This window comes from Podarcis erhardii (genome assembly GCF_964252035.2).
Source record: "Podarcis erhardii genome assembly, chromosome: 12".
NCBI classification, from domain to species: Eukaryota; Metazoa; Chordata; class Lepidosauria; order Squamata; family Lacertidae; genus Podarcis; species Podarcis erhardii.
The window spans coordinates 27,021,407-27,032,047 of NC_138513.1; the positions used below are offsets into that span (position 1 = coordinate 27,021,407).

Genomic DNA, 10,641 nt, shown 5'->3' on the forward strand with positions numbered 1-10,641 from the left:
GCTTGACTACTGTAATTCGCTCTATGCGGGGCTGCCCTTGAAGCTGTCCCAGAAACTCCAGTGGGTACAGAATGCTGCAGCGAGGCTCCTCACGGGGTCTCTGCCATGGGAGCATATTCACCCAGTGCTTTTCAAGCTGCACTGGCTCCCGGTGGCGTACAGGGTCAGATTTAAGGTGCTGCTTTTGACCTTTAAAGCCCTTCATGGCCTAGGACCCTCGTACCTACGGGACCGCCTCTCCTGGTATGCCCCACGGAGAGCCTCAAGGTCCATAAATAACAACACCCTAGTGGTCCCAGGCCCTAAGGAAGTTAGATTGGCTTCAACCAGAGCCAGGGCCTTTTCAACTCTGGCTCCGGCCTGGTGGAACACTCTGCCTCATGAGACCAGGGCCCTGCAGGATCTGATTTCTTTCCGCAGGGCCTGTAAGACAGAGTTGTTCCGCCTGGCCTTTGGCTTGGAGCCAATTTGATTCCCTCCCTCCCTCCCTCTCTTTTTTCTTTTCCTTCTCCTCCTGTGATGAGGCTACATTTTAATATTTTAATGTTCCATTATTTTAATGTATTTTATTTTTGTTTTTAAGTTGTAATCATTCATCTTGTTTTTATTATTGCTTGTAAGCCGCTCTGAGCCCGGCCTTGGCTGGGGAGGGCGGGGTATAAATAAAAAAATATTATTATTATGGGGCTGAATAATAAATAATTATTAAACATTAAAATTAAATTATACCCAAATGGTTTTCTTTTTATTAAATCCTATTATATCTGAATTTTTTGGAAAAGAAAAGGGTTGAACCAAGAGATGTTTACCTTGTCTGCTACTCATTGAAATCGTTATTTTTCTTGCTAAACATCTCTGTGTGTGCTTTTTTAATGGCCCAGTGGATTGAAAACTTAGTAAGTAAGTTTGATCATAGCAGAAATGCTTGTGCTTCAGTATGACTGATGTGAATGTGCTACTCGGTTCCTAGTTAGAAGCATAGGGAACGTTTGCGCTTTTAAAATTTTTTGCTAAAGAACTGATGTGTCACTGGCACAATTTAGTTTTGCTTTCAAGTAATGTAAATGTAGTTCACCAAAAGATTTATCACCCTGAGTTAACGATCTTGATAAAATCTTGCTTCTCTTATCTTTTACACTACTGTTTTGGGAAGAGGCCATTGCTCAGTGGCGGAGCTCACACTTCGTTTGCAGAAGGACCCAGGTTCAACGCTTGGAGCTTCCAATTAAAAAGGAATTTAGACACGTTTAGTAGGGCAAATGGCAGGGGCCCATGTGCCCCAGAGGAGTGAGGGTGTTTGCCAGCATCCCTTTCTCCTTTTTCTTATCAGGATGGTGCATTGGCAACAATTTGCACTGTGAAGCCACCCGCTAATCTTCATTTCATCAGAATGCCTCTGGGCTCTACCCTAGCAAAAATGTTCAAAAGAAAAGAAAAAAAGAATGGTCTTCCATTCCTGCCACAACTGGCGTGTGCTCACCCCCAACATGAATTTGACCTTTGAGCATTCCATTCAAATCGTCAGAACTCTTCAGCTAAGGGCTGACTGTTCAAAATAAATCTTGAAAGGCCCAGTTGTTCCCTTGGCCTGCTAACTCATTGCTGAGGGAGAAAACCACCTCAGGGGTGGTTCTCCATGCTACTCGCAAAGTGAATATGCTTTGCTGGAGACCTCCATCACCTTTTACGTAATTCCCGAGTTCTTTGTTCCATGAGGGATGGTGTAACGGAGGGGGGGGGGGAGTGGGGTGAGACTGAGCAGAAATGAAATGGGTGCAATCTGCTCAGTTCTCCTTGGAAGAATTTAACAGCTGGAGCAGACCATTTCTGGTGCTAGGGTGCTCATCAGGTATTGTTAGGGAGGGAGGGGATATGGGTATTGTTTCCTAGATTTTCTTCCATTCCCCATATGCCATTCCACATATTCCCAAACGTCTGCTGATATAAGGCAGCTCTCCATATCCCTATGCCATGGGTCTTGTGAGGGATGGATGCCGACCAACCAACCAAGTGTCTTGCTGTATATGTGATCTATATTCCCTTCTTGAGAGCACAAATTGAACAGATACTCATTATGGTATGCCATGATCAACTGTGAGAATCTTAGCACCCTAAGAAGCTTATCCTGGGTCAGATTGCTGGCCCATTCACTGAGCATTGTCTGCAAAGGCTAGCAGAGGATCTCCAGGATTTCAGACATGTATTTTTCTCAGTTCTTCTCAGAGATACCAAGGATCGAAAGCATTAGTTCAACTCCTGAGCCTTGGGGTAGATCCTAGGGATACATCCTATGCATAGTCTTAGCTGTGGGGTGGGGAGAAAAGGGGTCCTGGTTTGCGTTTTTCCATTGACTTCAGTGGGAGTATGTAATTTACTTTACCTCTTCCACTGCCTTCTTAGAGCAGCAGGGAGTTCCTCCTTTGTTCATGCCCTGTGTGCTCCTGCTCCACCCATTATTCCCTCGCTTATGCTGACGGTATCCTGCCAGAAGAAAGGCTGCTTTGGTGGTAGACTTTGCTGGCATAAGGGTATCTCTGTGCCCACATAGAGTCTAGTCTATTGTTCTTATCCCCACATAGTGGTACCCCCTTAGGGGTAGGATTGCATTGTGAATCATCTTTTCAAAACTTCTGGCCCAGTTTCAGGAGCCATTTCTGATTTAAGGAATATGTGTAAAAACCCGTATCCTTGCGTGGAAAACAGCCCCTGGCAAAAGTTGTAATACTCCCATTATGAGCCAGGATTATTTATTTATATTATTTCTTTCATAAGCGTTTTTTTTTCGGGGGTTTTTTTTGGTGTGTTAAATTTACAGCAACTCTTACTCACCCTTCGAACATCCTTAATCCTTTCAGAAGTATTCAGTTGGCCACCGTGCTTCTCATCTTCTTTGGAAGTGAGAGAGAGAGAGAGAGAGAGGAAAGGAATGTACTTGATCTGCCAAAAAGAAAAGAGGAAAAAAATCACGGAAGAGGTCCCTTGGTATATAAAGTTTGCAGCCAATAAACTTGTTGTTGTTTGAAATAAGATTAGTAAATGAACAATAACTGCAAGTGTCGCCAAGGAGAGTAGAACACCATTAGAAGCAAACCAAACCATAAGCAACCATGTTTCTCCTGTGTATTTTCCCCACTGCCACTCATACATGCAAAACTTGGAGTGTTTTATGGATCTTTTTCTGATTTTATCTTATATGTTGTACTCTGCCTTGCTATATTTTTATGAAAGTGTGGGTTATCCATAAATAAATAAATAAATAAATAAATAAATAGAATAAGCCATGAGATCACCTCCTCCAAAGTGGAAGAGTGTAGTTATACTCCATATCTTGTCAAGTTATATAAGACTTCCATAGGTCTAGGTCCCTGCAAAAGGATGTCTCCAGCTAAGTTTTACTCAGAATAGACGAACGAAAATTAATGGACCTAAGCTAGCCATGCCCATTCATTGTCTATTCTAATTAGGACTAGTGTTGGATACAACTCAATGACCATCTTCCTGTAACTGCCTTAGGAGCAGAACACACTTCAGCCATCAGGGCCCTCTTGGAGCTGTCCAAGGTCCTGTTCTTGTTTGCCCTCTGATTTGACCTGCCTTCACTGGACAATGCCTGCTTCCCCAGTGAGCCTCAACCTCCCACAAATCTGAAAAAGCAGAAATTGCAGATTAAAGGTGTTCAGTCCAAACGGGGATTGGGACACAGGGAGATGGGACCTCATCTGTTTGTTCCTGCTTTGATCAGATGTTTGGGGAGGGGCAATCTGGAGTTAAATGGCTAAAGACTCCTCCATGCCATAATCCCAGTTTGGATTGCCCCCCCTCCATAATATACTACTGGCTTTTCAAAATATTTAGCCAGTGACTAATTGAGTGAATAATATCATGTCTGATCCCAAAAAGTTCTAGAATACTATCTTAAAAGCCCTTAGCTCTCATTCAGCCAATGAATTAATGACACATATTGAATGAGTTGCTGTGCTACTCATACCTTGTGGGGAGGTGTGTGTGAATCTGAATTTCTGATACGGTTTGTCTCTGTAGATCATGGCATAAGTATAAGATTGACATACAGTAGTACCTCAGGTTACATACGCTTCAGGTTACAGACTCCACTAACCCAGAAATAGTGCTTCAGGTTAAGAACTTTGCTTCAGGATGAGAACAGAAATCGTGCTCCGGCTGCATGGCGGCAGCAGGAGGCCCCATTAGCTAAAGTGGTGCTTCAGGTTAAGAACAGTTTCAGGTTAAGTACGGGCCTCCAAAACGAATTAAGTACCTAACCTGAGGTACCACTGTAACTCTAATATGACATAAGACCCCCCCCCCATGATGAACTCCAGTAACCATGAAACCAGGCTGATTCCAGCCACCTGCTAAAAAGCATCCAGGAATCTCCTGAATTCACACACATCTTGGCTTAAACGTTATCACATGCAAATTTATTTGTCAAGTACAAGATACTCAACTCCTCAGTGAGATTCAGACCTGAAGCCAGATCGCAGACAAGAGATAGCCAGGTTCAGATAATGGCAAACCACCACAAGTCTTTCACCCTTTTTGTTAAGCAAATGGGAACAGGATTACCAAGGCGAACTAGGCAGGAAATTCTGGAAGGGATTATGGAAACTGCAGGAATCACTCAGTCCACAGCCCTCTCCCATCTATGCTGGTGTACCTTAGAAAATTAGTATTTAAAAACCCATTCAATTCAAAGGTCAGTTAGCTCTCATAGCTCCAACAGGACAGAACTTACCCAGTGTTTTCCAGAACTCTAAGGACAGGTATACTTTCCTTCCCCCCTCTCCTAGTGAGTCTATGGCAAAATTGTCATGCCCATTCTTCTGTAAGCTTCATAGAATAGTTAGGAAATATTTAACTCTTTAATTAAAGTGCGTATGTATTGTAATTTGCCACCTGCTTTGACTGTAACTCTGCTGTCTAAAGTAGCATTTATATATACAGTCATACCTCGGGCTGAAGTAACTTTGGGTTGAGCATTTTCGGGTTGCGCTCCGCGGCGACCTGGAAGTAACGGAACGCATTACTTCAAGGTTTCGCCGCTCATGCATGCGCAGGCGCTCAAAATGACTTCATGCGCGGAAGCGGGGAATCGCGACCCGCACATGCGCAGACGCAGGTTGTGTTCGCTTCAGGATGTGAACGGGGCTCCCGAATGGATCCTGTTCGCATCCAGAGGTACCACTGTATATCTATTCTGTCACGCCTATTTTATATAATAAACCAAGCTTTCTTTATTTCTTTGTGTGAGAGCTTCTTGTGGGCATAAGGTTATGGGTTAACACACATCATAACTCCCAGCAAACCATCCTAAAGCTCTCAGAAGTGTGTATATGAGCATGCATGAGTGCTGGCTGCACACATGTGGACACACAAACCTGCAGCCTTTAACCATACATTTTTTCAAGGATTTCATAGACTGGTCATTTTCTTATATTGGTGCATTATGCTATAAAGTCACAGCCTCACAGAACTGCTAGTCTCACCAGGGAATTTTGAAGATCTCCTCTGTAATACCCATCACCCTTGGTTCAGTTACCCTAGCAGATAGTTATCAGGTAGCTGTGGTGAACCTATAGCCTCATCCTATAACCAGATTAGTTACAGTATAAAATGTCTTATTTACTTGATGCACATTGGTGCCCCTGAGTGCATTCTACATTTCAAGAAGTTGCATTCCAAATTCCAGGCATCCCTGCTTCTCATTTCAGGAACTGGAAGATGAGAAGCTTGGTTGATTTTTAAAAACAGAACAGGCTGTTCAGCCATGTGGCAAAGATACTGCCATTTCCCAAATGTGTTAAGAACAAATTTGGAGCATTGCAAGAAGTTAATTGAATTCAGTATTGTGATCAATATGGATATATTCTCGTTATTAGAGTATGGAATATCTCCATACCAGGGGGAAACGGAGAGGTCTTGAGTTGCTGTTTTTTTTAAAAAAAAAAAAATGTGCAATGCAATCCTATTGCGTGTTTACACAGAAGTAAGTCCCACTGTGCTTAATTTACTTCCAGGTAAGAGTACATAGGATTGCAGAGGTTGATGTAGAGGAGGAATGAGAATGGACAGATCTGTCTGCTTCTGTTTATATCAGGCTCTTCAAGCATGTTTCCACATCAAGCTGCATTTTAAAAACAACAGCAGAAATATGCACATTGTATTTTCTCCATAAAATATGCATTTTTATTCTACCCTAAAATACATATTTTGGTGTGCATGGTAACCTAAAATGCTTGTTTTATCTGTATTTCAATATTCATTTGTTTTTTGAATGATCAGTTTGTGGTTCTGTATTGAAAAATTGAAAGATGTGCAAAAACCAAAGCTATTTGTGTTCCACTCTGCACCTTAGCCTGTGAAGTGAATGGAGTCAGCTCACTTTAATATTGCAGACCCAACAAGATCTCCCAGCATCCCTCGGAAGAAATTGACATGGACAAAACGTGAAACAATTTGAAAAGCTGGATGGCTTTCAAAAAGATGCTCAGGCAAGTCTTGTTGTGGGGCTGATGTTCAAGCAAAGGGAACAAGTCTAGTGACAGACTGTCTGCCCGGCTCATAAATCTGCAGACAAATTTAAGTTTTCACCTGGAGCTACATTTACAAGTATGTCAATGAAATTAAAATCAAAGCCCCTTGCCTGGCCTGCGGGAAAGGAAATGCATCATGAGAAGAGAATGCTTTCCAGCACTCGCGGATCCTTCTAAGTTTCTGAAATCCTCCAAGTTAGCACTGTAGCAACAAGAATCCCAGAGTGGAATGTGTTGAACACGCTCATGATTAATGTGGCAGTTCTTCAGGAAGGATGTAAAGGTCAGGTTGAGGAGGACTCTGGTTATTTATGAGGCAGAAATCTTTTAGGTATTTCCAAGGGTGTTATTCAAGTCAGCATTATTCTGTGACTGAACTTGGATTTGACATTTCTGGGTTTCAAAGACAGTTGAGGAGAAATGCCTAGCAGGTTGTGTGTGTGGCGGCAGTTGAAAGGGGAAACAGAATGAAAATTAAGCTTCTAATCATGGTTGCAAACATGTCACAAACTTTGTCTCCCAAACTGGGGATCTTTTAAAGATATTGTGGCTCGCTCCTTCCAACCATCATCATATGTTGTTCCTCTGTATTTCCATGGTGCTCTCAAAATAGCAAACATGCCAGAGGAGAATGTATTTCCTTTCATTAAATATAACCCTTATTACTCCTTGGCTCTAGGCATTTTTCATCAGCAGATAACAGTTCACTAATGAGATTGATATTGCTTTTTCAGCTGACTCATGCCAGCACTGGGATTAATCAGTTAGGGGGGGGGGATGTATATCCTTGTTCATAGACATAGTTGGCACTCTATATTTTATAAACCAAATGACAAAATAATTGTGTTCTTTTCTAGGAGACTTCTCTATTATATATTCCAGCAGATTATTGCTTGGCTTTGAATGATTCTGCTGTTTAAATGGTGGCACCTTTTTCTTCTTTTTTTTCTTTTGCAAACTGATTTTGCATTTTAGCATTATATATTGGCTGGATCCAGAATGATTTAGTCACACTTTAGTCCAATGGATACATCTGTTTCTTTGTTCTCAGTGGGACTAAATGACCTCTGATGTAGTCTTAATCCAACCCATTGAATTATTAGATTTTTGGATGGCCTTGCCCTAAAAGGTTGTCAAAAATGTTTAAATAAATTAAATATTAATTAAAATGATGACAAAGTGTATTTACATGATGTAAAATAGATTATTTAGCCACCAAGAATCATCAGAACATAAGAAGAGCTCTATTGGATAAGACCAAAGGCCCATCTAGTCCAACCTTCTGTTCTTACAATGGCCAATCTGCGTATGGAAAGCTCACAAACAGGGCAAACTGTCTGGTTGCAGCTTCCAGCAACTGGTATTCAGAGGCATATTGCCTCTGGTTCTGGAAGTAATATAGTTATCATAAAATAATATGCATTGGTGTTGGTTAGAGCATGGTGCTGATAATGCCAAGGTTGCAAGTTTGTTCCCCGTATGGGACAGCTGCATATTCCTGCATCGCAGGGGGTTCAACTAGATGATCCTCAGGGTCCCTTCCAACTCTACAACTCTATGATTTCTATGAAAGTCTTATCCTCCAAGAAATCCTCAAATGAAATGTCTGGTTGGTTAGCAGCCCTTGGGCAGTTCCCATATGTGCCCAAAACTTTGCCCAAGTATCGTGTACAGCTGATTTTACAGATAACTAATTCTGAGTATCTCTGGAACCTGACCATAAAGTTGCTGTGTAGTATTTAAGCATTGTTTAATTGCTTGATGTGCCTATGTCAATAAAAAAAAAAGCCTTCCCTGGTAAATTGCAACATGGCTGGAATGGGGCTGTTAATTTCTTTTGCAGGACGTGCTTGCCCCACCTTCTCTGTTTGCAAACGAATGTGGCTTCGAGACACTACTGGATGGACTGCTTGCTTGCAAAATGAATAATGTTCTTTGGTTCAGCATGAAGACATTCTACGCACATGAGGCAGAGCTACCACTGACCTCCTCTTTTTGTGCGTGTTTTCCTGCTGTGGCAGTAGTCTCAGTGTGTCAAGGCTCTCCAGGGCTTCTCATTTGGCATTGTCTCCCTCGCTGTCAAAGGACCCTAGGAAATGTCAGGTCCTTCCAGGTTCAGAAGACCTTGAAGAGCACCCGCACTACTACTGTAGTTTAAGAGTAGTTCAGCTTGAAAGGCTGCTGCTGTTCAAGTTTAGACAGTATTGGCCATGGCAAAGTGGCAGTGGTATAGCCCTTTGCCCACAGTGCTTTGCTCTTGAGGAATAACCATTCCTCAGAGCAAGATTGGCTGACCAGAGAGCCCCGTATGAGTGCTACTGACTGCTTTGCCGCAGGGGCAAAGTGGTGGTCTTGGGTCACAGCCACACAATACATTTAAGAATTTAAGAAGAGCCCATTGGATAAGGCCAGTCGTGCAGCTAGTCCAGGGTTTCTGAAGCAGGTCTCCAGCTGTTTTTGGACTACAACTCCCATCATCCCTAGCTAGCAGGACCAGTGGCCAGGGATGATGGGAGTTGTAGTCCAAAACAGTTGGAGACCCAAGTTTCGGAAATGCTGATCTAGTCCAACTGTTCTCACAGTGGCCAACCAGTTGCCTATTGAAAGCCTCAAAGGAAGGACCTGAGTTCAAGAGTGCTCTTCCCACTTGTGATTCCCAGCATACTGTCTCCAACACAGAGGCATACTGTCTCTGACATGGAGGCAGAGTGTAACCACCATGGCTAGTAGCTCCTGTTACTCCATGAATTTACCTAAAGACATCCAAATTGGTGGCCACCATAACTTCATGTGAGAGCACTCACAGCCATGTCTCCCCCGCCCCCCAAGAATACATAAGACTGATGCATATCCCTGCCCTCCCTGGGCTGCCTTTCCAAAAGAAAGGTGTGATTGTTTCTGAGCATTCATTTGTATGTTTCCCATATGCTATGACTCTTAGAATTAAAGAACATGCTTAGCCCAGGATTCCCCCCGCCCCCTTGCAACCGAACCCACAGCCCTTCCACACAAAACTCCACTCCGTTTTCCTCTGACACTTTCTTCATTTCAGAAGCCTAAGTGGGGAGCCTCTCATTTGTTGCTATTTTTTAAACAATTGAGAGTCAGAAAATCTTTCTGATCTGCCACTTACCCTGAGGTCAACTCATAGATCCCAGTTTACCAGTAAATCACTGCTGTATGCCAAGGCCAGATGATGCCTATGTTATAATACAGTCTTCAACCATCTTAAAAACAATTCCCTTCCCTCAAGCCACTAACTGCACACTGCAGTGGCGTCACCGAAGGGAGAAAGCTAGGGAAAGCTCTGAGAGTCTGCTTCCTATGCAGCCCTCTGAATACTGGGGGATGAACATCGGCATTTCTGTGGGTTCCCAGAAAGCACACCCTGCTCTTCCCCTTAGGCAATGGTGATCATGCATGATGTGTGGGGCAGGTGGGGAGTGCTTATATGGTATGAAACTAAATAGATACACTAGCGCAATGATTTCTGCTTGTGCCTTTTCCTCTCAATCTCTCTGCACAACCTCCCCAAATCTGCTCTAGAGGGTTGAGGAAAATCCCAGCACAGATTAAGCAGGGGGCAGGGGGAGTCCCTTCGCACAGCCCAAAGGATTCTTGCAGTAGTGAATCTATTTTCATGTATAATGCCCAAGGGCAGTTTCATCCATGCCACAATCAATGTCCCCTCCACAAATGTCTGGTGGTGGTTTGAACAATAGCACTGGGTGTGGTAAGGAGGAGCTGCCCTCTACAAATTGGTGTTGCTTGAGTTTATTTGGACAGGACCAGGACAGGGCAGTGACAGGGCAGTGACAAGATCTAGGCTGTGTAGGTGCACCAGCAGAGCCCATCTGGCATTTCCACTGATGTTCACCAAGCCTGGACTCACTGCCGCTGTGCCCTGCTTCAGCCCGATCTAGGTAAGCTGCAGCAATGTTGGAAGGTGGCTTAACATGTCCACCACCCCAGCAGCTATGGGGTGCCAACCCAGAGTACCTTGATGTGATCTGCCACTCAGAAACAGCCCTTACTTTATGTCACTGATGCACCATTCTTTTATGTGCTATTAAACCAAGGACAATAACAA

General features: G+C 43.3%; 1 long non-coding RNA gene across 1 annotated transcript; it reads left to right on the forward strand.

Moving 5' to 3' along the window:
• The first annotated feature begins 685 nt into the window (after positions 1–685).
• LOC309325767 lies at positions 686–7,216 on the forward strand. The gene is made up of 2 exons (XR_014149979.1): positions 686–896; positions 2,856–7,216. It is a non-coding gene; the product is annotated as an uncharacterized lncRNA (long non-coding RNA).
• Positions 7,217–10,641: the final 3,425 nt, after the last annotated feature.